This window comes from Symsagittifera roscoffensis, chromosome 10, assembly GCF_963678635.1.
Source record: "Symsagittifera roscoffensis chromosome 10, txSymRosc1.1, whole genome shotgun sequence".
Lineage (NCBI taxonomy): Eukaryota > Metazoa > Xenacoelomorpha > Acoela > Convolutidae > Symsagittifera > Symsagittifera roscoffensis.
The window spans coordinates 30,626,328-30,641,645 of record NC_087071.1 but is presented as its reverse complement, the minus strand read 5'-3'; positions in this window follow the sequence as shown (position 1 = coordinate 30,641,645).

The window sequence follows — 15,318 nt, the reverse complement described above, 5'->3', positions numbered from 1 at the left end:
ACAAAATAAAAAAGAAATGTTTACAGTTTTAGAACACTATCATAAAAATACTTCAGAACGAAAATTTGAAGGCCGCTCCCGATAAATCACACTTCTTTCTAACACGAGTTAAATTTTTAGGACATAATATTGAACGAAACACTATCACCCCATTAAAATTACGCATTGATGCTATTCAAAAACTTCAGCCACCGACAAACAAAAAGAAAATCCAAGAATTCCTTGGAATGTTAAATTTCTTAAGCAAATACGTTTATAAAATGCAACTATACTTAAGACTCTTCTATAATATCCTCAGACAACAAAATAACTTTGAATGGACCAGTGAACATCAAACACGATTTGAAGAAATTAAAAAACTTTTAAATGAACAAATTTCAAACACAATTCCAGATCCAAACCAACCATTCTATGCAATGTGCGATGCTTCAAATTTTGGCATCGGCGCAGCATTACTACAATCACATAGTAGTACAAATAAAATGAACCTTATATCAGCAACTTCCCAATTATTCACTCAAGCAGAGCTAAGACTCTCAACTCTAATGAGAGAATGTACAGCTATTATTTATACACTTACAGAATATGAATTTCTGATACTTGGATCAAAACACCCAACAGTTCTATTCACAGATCACAAACCAATTATTTTTCTCTTTACACAAAAGTCGAATCCAAATCATAGAGTTTATAGATTTCAACTAATCCTAATGAAATTTCCAAATTTACATATAGTTTGGACAGCAGGAAAAAACCTTGCATTACCAGATACATTAAGTAGAAATACGCCACCTGATTTACTCACCCGAAAAACTACAGTTGAAATACCACAAAATAATAAATTTTATCTCGCAGAAGATGAAACATCACCCCGATTAGAATGCAAATACGCAGTAAAAACTGATATTGATCAATCACAGATAAATAACCTACAACATTTTCCACTCTACTTAGATTGCCAGAATAATCACTACGAAGTTGACTTACTAGGCACATCAACTTTTAAACCAATTCCATACTCACAATGGATGAAAAATAACACTCAACAAAAAAGAATAAAGCACCGCCCGCATAAAAAAGACCTTTTTCCATTAATTGAAAAAGATAATCTAACTGATAAAATAAATTTATCAGGACCACAAACAAATGATTCAAAATACACAATAAATCAAGTTTTTGACCTCCATGACCCACTTGACACAATTCCCCAATCAAAACTGGAAATTGAAAATATTTTTCTCCCTCCAACAGATAAAATTACTGTTGAACTCTTAAAACAATATCAAAACCTCGATCCAGTAATAAGACAATTAAAATCATGGCACAAATACAAAACTAAGCCCGTAAAAGCAGATACCACAATTTTAGGAAATAAAACACTCCTCCGTTATTTCCGAAAATTTAATAACACAGCAATTAATGAAAATACAGATCTTTTAGAATATCATTTAAATGATTCTAAAGTTCCCTGTCTTCCTTTAAGTATGATATTAATAGATTTAACATCTCACATACACAAAATACTAAAGGACACTCCGGATCAGAGAAAACATACTCAAACTTTACACAAAACTTTTATTTCCCAAATGCACCAATTTGGATAAAAGTATTATGCAATGATTGTATAGTATGTCAACTAAATAAACCTTATCCAAATCAAAAACAAATAGCAGAAAAACAAGATTTTAAAGGACAAAGTTTATATTTTAACCATCGCATTTCATTTGATACAAAAGGATCCATTTCACCATCCTCAGAAGGAAACTCCTACTTTATGGTAATTGTTGACGCATTTACACATTATGTAGCACTCAACCCGGTACCTCATTGTAATGCTTATTAAGCTTACACGATACTTTATGAACACTGGATAGCTAAATTCGGATTACCCGAAATCTTAGTTACAGACAACGGTACAGAATTCATAAATAATGAAATGATAACACTATGCCACTTATATAACATCAAACATAAACCACGTACATCTCATGCACCTTGGACAAACGGTTTAGTCGAAGGTATGAACCGTTCACTACAAGAATATCTCAGATGTATCATAAATGGAAATGATACAAAATACACAGAATGGTCAGCAGATGTAAAATTATTTCCCTTAGCATATAATTCAAAAATCACGACAACTCTAGGAATGTCACCATACGAAATGAATTTTAATCAAAAACCACATAAACCAATTATGTTTACAGCAAATGGTCATAAAAATGCACAAGGTTATTGCCAACCAAATAAAGATTCAATTTGTTATAACCTACCTTTACACAAACATGATGAAGATCATTTTCATCACCCACAAACTCTTAAATTAGCCTCCGGAACACACACCGAATGGATTTTAAATAGAGATAAAAAACACAAAGAAATTTACCAAAAAATAACAAAAAAATATGTTACAAAGAAAAAATATTAACAACCAAATTAATTCACGTTTTACACCAGCCACAGACTTAAAAATTGGAACATTTGTCTTAATACCTAACTTTAATACACAAAAAGGAATTCCTAAAAAATTACAACCCCTTCGAAAAGGACCATACCAAATAGTTGCCAAACCCACTGACGTAACGTATAAACTCACCGATTCAAATCAAAAAGAAATTGTTCAACATCGATACAATCTATTGCCCTACTACCCAAAAGAGTACGCACTACGCGAATTAACTCAATTATATTCTTTCACAGGTTTAAAAGTTATTCAAAATCATCCACATACGGAAAAAGAAATAGATGAACAACACAACATTCATCATGAAAAACAAAATACAAAACCAACTACAATTCAAAACAAAACAAAAACACCAGATCAAAAAATACCTCAAAAAGAAAGAAAAAATAGAAAAATGATAGAAAAAATTCTACCACAAGAACAAGTAGAAAAATCAGAACATAGAGAATCATCACGACTTAGAAATCAACCACGTAAAAACTACAAAATGTTCATCCCACAATCTAAAATATTAAAGAAAGTTGAATTTCAAAAACAACTTTAATTTTAAAATTAATCATCCTTGCACCTCTGGATCATATTGAACTTTCATTTTTCAAACTAACATGCTGACAAAACACGCAACAATTCTAGTTCAGAGTCAGCCAATAGGATTCATTCAATCCGTCACCTTCTATAACTATAACACCAACCTATTGGACGAAAATATTAAACTCCAGGCATATCTATAACTATAACTTTACAACCTCCAGGTCAAAAATAAGCAAACCGCTCAAACTTGACAACTAAAATAAATACCACTATAATATCATAACCCTTCCTTATCTAATAACGCAAAGATCAACAATATTTTCCCAACTTAGACCTCAAAAACCCTCCAACCAAAAATGATAAATTAGCCTTAAGTAAAAATACGACCGTATTCATTTGGCCTAAAGTACAAAAATCTCAAAAATACGCAAGATTATCTGACAAATAGAAATTAAGCAAAGAATACCTCCCAAACACCATAAAATTAGCCCCCAACAACTTTTCAAAAAACTCAACCCACTTGTCAAAAAATCAATAAATAACTCGACCACACTTGAATCTCGTCTCAAACAACAAAAAAAATTCGACAAAAAAATCATTTCTTAAATGCTCTTCTTTCAATCAGTCAATATCTTTAAAAATACAATTTTCAACTTTTTCATAAACTTTTTCATAAAACTTAAACTTTTATTCATATTTCTATTTGATACCTTTGAAGCTTTTTAAATAATTTTAATCTATTTTTGCAACATTTTTTAAGTTTTCTACTCCCTATTTGAAATATATCTCCAACTTTCCCAAATCATTGACCATATTCACAGGTACGATAACCCAAAGTTTATTTAAATGATACGAACAGTTTTTAGTAGAACAGATATTTTTTTACTATTTGTAATTTTTATAACATTTTTATCATCCCTAATATTGACAATGTGCAAATGTATAAAAAAGGCAATAATCACATTCGCTTTAGCAACAATCCTTTTGATTCTTTTCATTGAAGAATACTACAATAAACATAAATTTTTCCAATAGAAAAAATCAATCAAAATACTTTCAAAAATTGCTAACCAACAATCACAGAATCAGTCTTCACCGACATCATCCCAAGAAAACCCGACAATACCTACAACTACCCAAAACCCCCAAACATCCACACGAATTTCTTTCCAAGATAACCCATACACTTTTGAAGAACGACACGCTCGCTTATCTGAACCATTAAAACCAGTTCAGCGACAAGCACCCGTAAGTGAACCAACATATAACTTGTACCCAACATTGCCACAAGAACTAAGTAGAATAAGAAACATTAGTCAAAACCAAAATACAGTTGAAATAAATAGACAAATTATACATCCACGACGAAATAGAAATTTTCAAACCCCCCGAGTTCATTTTGACATACCCCAATCACCAAAACCAATTACTCCAGAAAACCCAAATAGTACATTACCAGAAACTCCCCCACTCCTTTAACAACGTAGCACCTCAAGTATACCCTCAGATTACTTAGGTTCAACACCAACATCTGAACAAATACGTGAAAATCCCTTTAACCCCCCCCCCCCCCCAATCTCACAGCACGACTACCATATTGGACAACGCACTCATTTACACCAAGGTGAACCAAACAAGGTGAACCAAACTTAGTAAACAAGGTGAACCAAACTTAGTAAACGACCCAATAGATATTTCTACGGATACAACAACATCATCATCACTACCAGAAACATTATCGCTACCATCAAAACCATTATTAAGCCAGATTTCACCAACGCCTTTCCCTTTAAATTTTCCAAATAACCTCGACGCTAGATATCGAGAACAATCATCAACAAATATCCCTTTAAGATTAGATTGGAATACATTCACAGCACCCCCACAACATCAAGAAAGTAACCGACTCCACAGTTGGGCACTCAATAGACTACATTATAGAGAAGATATCCACGAAGACATTCGTGAACATAACATCCAAATACTCCAACAAAATAGTATCCAATTAAAATTCGAAATCACAATTGAATTAAATAATATTGTTCAACATCCTTACCACTTAAACCCACCCAATATAACAGCTCAATCGCTACCACCACCATTTATAACAACTGAAGTGATATATAAGTACGACAGATATACCAAAAACACAATTGGTTACATCACATTTTATAACTCATACTCAGGATTATCATACACATGTATATTCTAAAAATAATAATATTTCAACACGTCTTTTTTCTAATATTTTCCGATCAGATCACAAATCCTTCTCCTCGCACAGGACCCCAGGATTTTTTAGTAACACACTACGATTGTGAAGAAAACGAACAAAAAACACTACACAAATATGCTATAAATCAAGTATCACAATGCGAAACAGAACCACACGCTATAGAAACTACAAATGGAATAGCGACACTGTATTCAAAAGCCCGAGCAACAACAGTCGCAGGATATAAATTTACAGCAACATTTTCCGGAAAGAAAGTACATTGTTCACAAGTTTCAAATGGAAATAAAAACCGACTTGATCACGAATCATTCTATCAAAGTAATATAGAACGACTTCTACATCTAAAACCCGATGATTGTAAAAACGAACTACTCAGACTAAACATCACAAGAAATAAAAACACAGACAGAAAAATAGTAAATTTTCAAGTCTTTGCCGATTCTGTACATCAAGCAGAACTTGAAAGATATCAAGGACATATAAAACTAGATGAAAAATACCCATACAACGGCGCACACGGAAGATTAACTTATGACATACATGATAAACACTAGATACTACACATTGGAATAAATAACCCCTCAAACTGCAAAGCAGACACAAAAAATAAAGGATATCAAAAAATAATGTTTTTCGATTGGAAAATACAACTCGAAAAAGTACAACTCACACGAGATTTATCAGATAACACCATGATCTATCAAGGAATTAGATTACCTTGCAAAAATGATCAAGGTTATTGTGACCCTACAACACGGACACAAGCAACAATTGTTTGGTTTACCGAAGATACATGTACAACATTTCAAGTAGCGAAAATACACGCTGGAATGATAAAATTTCACGAAAAATATTTTATAGAATCAATTCCGTACGAACAAGTAAATCCATCCCGAAAACAAAGTACTGATTTTAGAAATATCCGTAATATAGAAAATAAATTAACACGTTTCCAAATCTATCAATAAACAGAAATTGCATACAAATACAGAAACCCACTTTACAAAACATAATATTCTGAAATACTAGTTGAATACGAAAAAGGTTTCGACATGACCACTGGAAAAATAAAATTTGACCCTTATGCCACAGGTCACCCTCTAAACGAAGGAACATCATACATACCAGTTAACTTTCAAAAAAACACAGGTCAACCTGGAGGAAAACCTAAGCCACATGACAGTAGAAGCACACGTTTACAAGAACTATCACTAATGAATAACACCTATTTTGGTAAAATTCACTATGATATTCACTTAGATATGAAGTTAGACTACACAATTAGCCGAATTTTTCAAGAAATGTCACTCTCCGAATTAGAAACACTTCACCAATTATGCGAATTAGAACGGACACAAATCCTACAATCACTCGCACTAGCAGTATTGAAAATACCCTACGCAGGATACTTATTGTCAGGAAACAGATCAAATTTTCTTGACTACGAAGGAAATTTTTTATGGTTTTATACTTGTACCAAAAAAGTATCACCACTCTATAGTTTTGAAGATAAACGTTGTTATAAAAGAATCCCTATATTCTATAAAAATAAAGTACATTTTGTTGACACACTTTCAAGACGAACATATTTTTGGGATACCGCAGTCCCATGTGGATCAGAAAATAGCCACTATGTAGTACAATTGAATCCTGATGAAGATAAATACTATCTCCTTACTCCATACCCTACGTTAATGCAATCACTCAAAAAAATTTCACCCGAAAGCATCAGAGCTATTGCTCGTAACCCAAATATTGATTAACAATCAATTGGAATATATTCTAAATCAGATATCCAACGCCACATTAGAACACAACAATTCCAAGAGTTATTAACACAAATGGATACTATACAAAGGCAGTCAATTGATCAAAATTTAGGAAAATTTGCCAAAACCGCAGGATTTGCAAATATTTATACACAAGATTATAGCGGATATTTTAAAGACATTAAAGGTTATATATATCTAAACGGTGAAAAATACAGACCACAAGATATTTCACCTATAAATATTTTCAGTTTTGTCACCCTTAAAAATGAAATTTTAGATTTTCTAGGATGGCCCTATTACATCTTAGAAAAATTAACTATCCTGTACGCAATGTTTAACTTTATAGGACTTCTTTTCTCACTCTTAAAAGGAATCTATAACACATGCGCTATACACACACAAGTAAATAGACAAGCAAGTGTAGCACGCATACTGTTTGCAGGATTTTTTGGAATCTTTTCATCATCAATAAACAAAATACTTCTGGACGCACAAATAAAAGAATATAACACAAAAATAGCGATAAGACAGAACACTTATGACGAAGAACATAATAATATAGAAGTAACGCCTACCGCACCACAGTTGCCACCCCTACCACAAAACCATCCATTTTCATTAGTTCCCTGTAATTTTCGAAACCTAGCAATCACACATAATCCAAATTTTAGAACAAATACAACACAAAGTCCCAATCAACACATAATGACACATCATTCACAAGCTGATAATACATACGAACAAATTATAGAACAACCCCATACCACCACTTTTCAGTCTCAAAAAAATCATTTTTTTAGCCCACGATGAGCCGACAACTTGGATCCCTACACCGCTCAAATTCCCACCCAGCCAACCTCCAAACTCCAATCCCAACAATCCCACTTTTTGCTTTCCCACCATCCGATTTTCCAATTATTAATATATCATCAAGCACGAATTCGTATACTAACTCAGATTTTTCAGTTTTATACTCTATCTCACAACTTAATAACCCTAATATAGAAACCCCTGACGAATTTGCAGATTCCGAACCATCTCCAGCAAATAATTTTCAGACCAACTCCTCAGTTTTTTCAAAACCCCCTTTTCAACCAATCCCGACAAATAATTCACTCCCATCCGTTTCCACTCCTTCTTATGCTTAGCAAGTGACCCCAACCTATTCCCCACTTCATTCAGACCGATCATATAATAATTCTCCAGATACCTCCCAAATTTCCCAGGAACTCGATAATTTTATTACCCTACAACAACAGTTAATACACCCTAACACCCTCATAATTCATCAACTTTCATCCACAATAGAATCCTCAAACCCATCTACTCCTACACCTTCCTCAGCTTACACTGCATCATTAGCACAATCACCCATATCCACCGAAACACCTAGTAGCACTAACCGAGCTTATCGCACTTTTAAAAGAAAATTCCCGAATCATCCATTCCCGACCAAACCAGGAACAGCCTGCGAATATATTAATCACCCACAACACACCAACACGAAAGATTTTCTAGCAATCACCTTACCCTCATTTCCACAATATACATTAAATACACCTAACGACACTAATGACACACGAAGTTTCGTAGATGAACATGTTTTAATGCCCACACTTCAGTGGACAGCTTATTATAGTTTTACTAACCCCCTTTGCCTGCCACTATCTAGTACTCATGACGATACAGAAAGAAATCAAGATATGCTATATCGACTCACCACACCACTAACACATAGACAATTTACTTATATAGGATATAAAAAATACTAAAAACATTCACTGCACCCCGAGCTAACGAATTTACTATAGAATATTACGACCATAATATCATCCGAACTAATCAAGACCAATTTTTTTTGATGAAGATCGCTTCGCTAACCCACAACTAACAGAAAAATTCTTCATCAAAACATCATACGTATTCACACTTAATATTGTTTCTAGAAAATATGATCACATCATTTCTGAAGCACTAAATGATATTCATGCTTATGAAAGTTTCACAGACAAATTTCAGTTATTTTCACTAACCTTTCACTTCCTTGCACCACATGAACGCGATTTGCACTGTTCCCACGATATTATGTTACGCACTAAACAAACTCACACATATACATACTATCCTTTCATACAAAATCATTTTGATTTGCATACCCCATCAAGACAACCACACCATCGTTTTCAGTTTCTTAACTCAAAATACACATCACCATTTTTCCTTAATTTCACTTATTGTATCAAAGATACTAACCTCCACGGTATCCTCCGCAATTATGACTCAGTAACATAAATTTATATATTTTGTCCCATCACGAAGACCTTTAACGCAGAAGAATCCAGACCCTTCCTTATCCCGCATGAATTTATCCAGCCTATAGAAATACCAATATTAGAATTCATTCACAATACTAAATATAACCACAAAATATATAACCTCATTCAAAACACACCTTACGAGTTTGCAGTAGGCACCGAAGAACTAAAAACCATTAAAGCACTTCAATTGCTTTGGCCACTGCTCCAAACTAAAAACATCATTCGCATACTAGCCAAATTACTAACAACATCAGATATGATACCCGACATCTTCCCCCACGGCTTTTTCCCAGACGATTAACAGGTAAGTATAATTTAAAATACTCTTCACTAATAAATTTAAAATTAGTACTAACCATTTTCTATCAATGTTTGATTTATATTTCTAGTCTTCACACCACGATCATCTACAAAACAGAAAATAAAAATAAAAATACAAACTAGTTAAAATTCTTCTAAAATTTATTAATATCTTGCACTAGATAATGTAATAAAATTCATACCAAATGTAGTAAATTAATCTATAAATTATTTTCCCATGAAGCAGTAAAATTCAATACGAGGAAAATTTATAACTTACAATTTCCCCCAAATGCAGTAAAATTAAAATTCTATGTAAAAAATTAATAAAATGAAAATGCAGTACTAACCTTTTGATATTTTTATTCAATCGCACAGGAATTCTATCCAAATTCGCACAGCTCGCCCACGATGAATTGTTTAAATAATGATTTTAAGTTTCAAATTTTCACACTCAACAACTCCAACACACGATAACAAGTTTCAAACTTTCCTTTAACCCGGTTGGAAAGGAATTATATACTAAACCAAACTAACCAACGCAGCTTACTAAACACCACAAATCATAAAATAACAGCATGACTAAGAAAAGAAAACCAACGGTACCCAAACCGGATTAACCCAGTTTAAAACTGCATAATTTGTTCTTTTGAAGACTATTATAAAGTCTAAGAAAGAAATAATAAAACACAAAAATATCGCAAGACAAACCCATACCAAAAATAATTTTTTTTTCGAAAAAAAGGACACAACCAAAGTAACATAAGAAAGATCAACATAAACCCAACTTAAAAAGTTATCACATAACAGGACCTCTCAAAGAAACAGCACGAAATCATACTCCCACTCCTGGCCTAACCCACCAGAGAGGACGTCCTGAGCATGCTCTATAGCCGGCCTAACCCACCGCGCTACATCCACGCTTTGTGACCACACTTCTATTTTTAATAAGAGGTACCCAAGGGTGAGTAACTCTTCAAAATAACCGAACTAAAACAAAACGCTTTTGTGAAAACAACTAACTAAATTCATGATTAAAAAACCGAACTAATATGATTTTATAAAAAGTAAATCTTACTTTGCAGTATATAGATCAACACACAACAACAAAGACGAACATCTAAAGACTAGACGATCCCATCACACTCGAACAAAGAATGGCTAATCACAACCGATATGCCGTCCACAATCACAACTCAAAGGATTTAGAGTACGACTTGACTTTGCAGAAAAGGACTTCATTGAACTAGACCAATGACCGCCTCGATGTTCAAGTATACGTACAGATCCGAGTTACGAGGCATCCCTTCCACACACGATCTCCACGCCATTCCCAGACGAGGTTGAACACAAAACAAGTTCTCTACAGAATACAGAAAAACCCGTCATAGCAAATCATTTTGAAATCAGATTGATTTCATTGGGGATCACAGTCCTTGTCACAAGACGACGCAACGATTGTATGTCCCTAACTCCAGCGTCCTGAAACTTCCCTAACAAGAGGAACCGGACAAGAATATGATGTTCGCCAAATACCAACGTTCATCATCCATCCTTTGAATTGCAGAAAGATATTTCTAAAAAAACTCTGTAAAACCCGGATGGGTGGAACCTGATCTAAACTACATTTTATAATTGGATAAATTAAATGTTTTACCACTGTAAAATATTTAATACTAACCAATCATAATCCATCTAATTAACAACCCACTTATTTGTAAGTGCTGAAATTACTTGTAATTTCAGCACCAGAGAGATTTGAATTTAACTTAGAAATTAGTTGCCTCTCCAAGAGAACTTCAGCAGCCGCAATAAACCAGTATACCCTAGATCTATTGAGCCTAGCAGAGACTAGTTAAACACCCTGAGACTAGTAAGTATAAGAGTAAGACTAGGATCGGTATTAGACTAAGAACTTGCACGAATCTATCCGGCCGAAAATAAGATAGCGTGACGAGCAGACGGTGTACCCTATCCGAAATTACTCTATGATTTAACCACATCGGTCATAATTCAGTTGCGTTCGTATTTAAACAGAATTGAACAAGATTTTGGTATTTAAGGAAAGCATCACAGAAATTTTAACATTCCTGCAGTTAAGAAGCGTTTAAAATTGCGTGAGTCTAGATGTCTCACACAAACACTAAGAACATAGCAAAGTTTAATTTTTTGGCAAAATTTGTGAAAAAAAAATTTTGAGGTTGAAACTTAGTTTAATCATTCCTATCCCAAAGAAAACAAAAGTCCGCAAAACAACATAGGTCTTTTTGAGAATTTTTGAAAGAAGTTATTTGGAAAATCGAGAAGAAATCCAAGACTACGGTGCTGGTTAAAATTATCCGGAAAAACGAATAAACTTTGATGAGATACAAACGAGGCTCATTTTGATAGAGTTTTATTGGCACTTAAACTGATAAATATAGAAGAATTTTTGATTCACTTACAACCTAATTTGCAATTTGATCATTTTTTGGTCGAAGAATCAGGCCAGAACTTTGCATGTTAGTTTTCCCAATTCTGATTCTGGTAAAATTCTAGGGAAGTTTTATTTCTCCTTTTTTCGTTCATGTTATCCATGTTTGAGAAAAATGCGTTTTGACGATCATTTCTTATCCTTGTCCCGGATAATTTAAACCAACATTGTAAGTTTTTGATGTAGCCATAAAAGTGGAAGCCATACAATTTCTTCCTATGACAATTGTATCCTTAGCTTTTTTTCCCCAAAAAGATTTCGCTGATACTTATGACGATACACTGACTTTTATGCAGAAACAATTTCTTTTAAAGTTTGATCCAAGCATTTTTGAAAAAACGTTTGAAACTTGTATAAGTGGCGTTTTCTCAGATATTTATCTTTTTTCTAAGTTTTTGAAGAGTTTGCAAGACTAAAATAAAAAACTCCAGCTTCAAAGGCAAAAAAAGCAAAAAAATTGCTCGTATTCTGCAAAATTTAGCTAAAAGTTTAACTCAAAAGCAAACGACTCAGGGGGTGGATCTAGGATTTTCTGAGTTAATTTTTTTTCAGAAGTAGTCATCCATGAAAGTTTTTTTTTTGAAATCTAAAAAAAAAAACATTTTGTCCATGTGGAACCTGATCTAAACTATATTTTGTGATTGGATAAATTAGATATTTTACCACTGTAAAGTATTTAATATTAACCAATCATGATCCATCTAACTAACAACCCACTTATTTGTAAGTGCTGAAATTACTTGTAATTTCAGCACCAGAGAGATTTGAATTTAACTTAGAAATTAGTTGCCTCTCCAAGAGAACTTCAGCAGCCGCAATAAACCAGTATACCCAAGATCTATTGAGCCTAGCAGAGACTAGTTAAACACCCTGAGACTAGTAAAAATAAGAGTAAGACTAGGATCGGTATTAGACTAAGAAGTTGCACGAATCTATCCGGCCAAAAATACGATAGCGTGACGAGCAGACGGTGTACCCTATCCGAAATTACTCTATGAGTTAACCACATCGCTCATAACTCATCTGGTGCGACCATAAGTCTCGAATAAGACCTTAATAGCTTAGAACTAACCAAAAATGTTATACGATAATAATTTTCAAAATGTTATACGATAATAATTTAATTGAAATGTCTCTACGACTCAATAGATCAGAGCCGATATTCCGAACGATAATAAAACTACCCGGAATTGGAAGAAGACCTCGGTTAAGAGACGACATACGACAAAGTAGAAACTTACCATTTAGTTTTATGATTGTACGGCAAAAGCCAACACAGACTTTTCTATTTAGAATCTTATTAGCAATGAGTTTAGATTTTCATTTGCAAACACAAAATTTTGAAGTAAACCTTCATGATCATTTCAGGCGCTAAACAAACCTATTAATGTACAATAACGATTGATAAAAAGATCTCAGATCATTTTCTTAATTTCTGCAGTATTATATAAAACATATTTGAAAAATATTTATTTAAAAATAAAAATAAAAATTAGTAGCATGACAATAAATTGTTAGTAATCATAAATCATTCGTTGTCCCAGCTCCATCACCTAAACATAACAGCAATCATAAGCTCAATTATATCATTAAAGAACTAAATCTTTTATTCAATAAATTTAAATCATTTTAAACTTAAATTCACTTATTTTTAAAATCAGATCATCAAGGCTTATCCTTGGATCTTAATAAATTTTGTATCTCAATAAATTTAAAACCTGATCATCAAGGCCTATCCTTGGATCAATAGAACAATTTTGTTCTCCCCCACCCACCTAGCAAGTGTCTAACGACCTCAAACGTCGATTCACTATCCAACCCTTCCAAAAGACCCAGGACTAATAGAAATTTTTAAATAAAACTAACCATTCAAATTAGGATAAACAGTGAAGAACTTCGGTTATTCATCCTTCACTTGAACCCTCCTCTTACCAGACCCAGGATAAATTTTAGACTTAGTAAGTTTAAAATAGTATCTAACGAACTACTCGCGTTCTAATTATACCTGAACCTTGTGGATCGATTTACTATTCTCCAACCCTTGAACACAATCACTACCCCTAAGTAAGATTAAGTAAGTTAACACCTTAGCGCTTATATTAGCCACGAGAAAGTAAAAAATCATTCTTCGGAATCGATATACTTTTCTCTCCAACCCTAAACAAATAGACCCAGGTTAAGCTAACCAAAAAATCGTAAGGACTAACAGTTTAAGAAAGTAGACATCATCTAACAACTTTTTGCATCCCTCATCCTAAAACTTATGTCATTCAAAAATCTAGGAAATAAACAAACAATCGTTTTACACAACTGTGAAATAGATAACAAAAAATACGATCTTGTAATCACACCTCATACACAAACAGTTGGATATATCAGAACAAAACGACTAACAATAAAAAGAAAAATCATAAACAAACAAAGACAAATCACACGAAAAAGATTTTCAAAAAATAGAAACGCATTTTCAGAATCAGAAGCCAGCAATTTAGATGAACTCTATAAATTAAAAAAATCGATTGATAAAAATTGTCCCATTCACGATCAATTATATTTTTCCGACTCAGAAACACATTCAAATTCATCAAAAAGAGGAAAAAGAAGAATAAAAATGCAATATAAACACAAACCAGTACACTTGTATAATTGGAATCAACCAATTAGACACATCGATAGTTATATATTAACAGTCATTAAACGAAAAAATGAGCCACAGCCACACTCAAAGTGACGAAAGTCCAGATGACGAAGAGGTTTACCCCTTCCTCATAGATGCACCCGATAATAGAGGGCAGCATGACTTTTGCAAGAATTTACTCCTAAATTTGTTTGAACCCGGAATCAGCCCATGCAAAGCAGAATTCCCAGATGTAAAAATCAAAAGACAAATTATTGAACATTATCTGAAAGATATATGTAATTTAACACATTAATACGGAATCTACACCATAGAATTCAGCACACCAAATCCGAATCACCGCAAATGTGTAATTCAAACAGACGATCTTGAATTAGAATTTTCAAAAGTTTTCTTAGAATATATTAAAAGCATACAATATCATAATTCGCAAAGAGCAAACTCCATGTTCACTAACGAAGTTTTTGCAATAATATATAGCTATATTTCAATATTAGCAAAAACAGAATTTAAAAGTATCTCACCAACTGAGACATTCAAACATACAAAAGTACGACAATAAATCACATTATTTTCAACTTTTCTA